Below are 1,675 nucleotides of genomic sequence, written 5' to 3' on the forward strand. Positions count from 1 at the left end.
GTAAAAAAAAAAAAATAAGGGGCTCGGTAAAACAATAAGAGGCATCTTGTCATCATCAAGAAGGCTAAATTCTAGCGACATGACATGCTTTCGGGCAGGCAAGCGAACCAAGCACTAGTTGGACTGCCAAGATGGACCTTCCATGCCAAAAGCGTTCACATACTGGCCAGCAGCAGCCAACAGGTCAACGACGCTGGTTACGCTGCTGCTCAGGGCAGCGCCGCCGCCGGAAGCTCACTGCGCCCGTACCACAAAGTACTCTGTGCGAAAAGGCAGTGTGGAGTGGACAGCGGCCAGCGGCCAGCTCACACAAAGACTCCCACACCCCAGAGTCCAGGCCACGCACGAGCTGAGCACCCTGAGCTTGAGCACCCCGACTTGCCTCCGAGTATACTGAGCCTGAACACCTGAACACCCTGAGGCCCGAGCTGCTCAGCATCATCCCCCGTTCCCCGCTCCATCATGTCGTCAGAACGATCACGCTCCGCTGTCCATGTCATCACAATCACAGAAATGCCCAGAATGGTGAGGTGCAGGCTGTGGTGATCTTGTTTGAATCCAGGCATCACAGCCGGCGTCTCCCCTCCCCCTATTTGACCATTAAATGGGCCGCGCAAGCCGCAACCCCCGCCAGCCCCAGGCCGAGACCTGTGGTGGCTGCACGAGGAAGTAGGCCGTCCCGATGTGGCACCGTTTTGAACTGTGGCTGGTGACGTCGCTGGGGGGCGCATCGCTCCGCTTTCACGACTGGCGTTCTCCTTTTCACCGTCAACCCCTGCGCCCTGCCCTATGCCCCCCCCCCGGTCATGTTGGAGGCTGGACTCGGACTTCGGTCTTGGAGTCGTATTGTCTGTCCCCATTCCCGGACCAATTGCTCCAGTGCAATCTCCAGGCCGCCATCGCATTGTTGTTCTTTCGTCTGATCCGTCCCACCTCCCATCCGTCCTGGGCTTTTGTGAGGCGCCTCTGTGCCATAGCTTCAGGTGCCCCCTTTTCCTGGATGCTTCGCTCTGTGCCAGGACGCCTATTCTAAACTTGAGCTTGGCTCGATGCTTGACTGTTGTCGTTGAACGGTCGAATACCACCTCACCACGCTGACACCGGCTCGCGAGTCAGTCCCAGCCCTGCGAGCAACGTCGAGAGAAGCTCACCCAAGCCCAATACCACAGCCTGTTATGATCACTTTCCCTTCCCGCCCCCCATGACCCGACCCCTGGTGCAACACCAGATCGAATCGCACAGGTCTCCTGTCCCCGCCCGAGGCGATAAGGAGCAGACACGGTAACATCCCGTCCCAGCTCCAGGCTCCCCCCCTGTGCCCACCCGCTGTCAAGCCCCCTTCAGGTGCTCCCCCAAATTCGCAAAGTGCAAGAAAAACCTGTTTTTTTTGTCTGCCCACCCCCGATGTGATCGAATGCGGCTCCCGACGACGACTGCGTAACCTCGCCCCAGAGTTCCAGACCTGCCTGCCGGGGACGAGGGCTCTACCAGTGGGTACTCTGACCGTGAGGTAACCGCTGGCGATCACCATTCACAGCAGTGCAGCAGTCCCCTTCGTCACGGCGATTGGGCTCACAGGAGAATGCCAACGGATTGGGCAGATTCTCTCTCTCTCTCTCTCTCTCTCTCTCTGGTCTCTCTCTCTCTCTCTCTCTCTCTCTCTCTCTCACACCGA

This window comes from Verticillium alfalfae, genomic scaffold, assembly GCF_000150825.1.
Source record: "Verticillium alfalfae VaMs.102 supercont1.14 genomic scaffold, whole genome shotgun sequence".
NCBI lineage: Eukaryota > Fungi > Ascomycota > Sordariomycetes > Glomerellales > Plectosphaerellaceae > Verticillium > Verticillium alfalfae.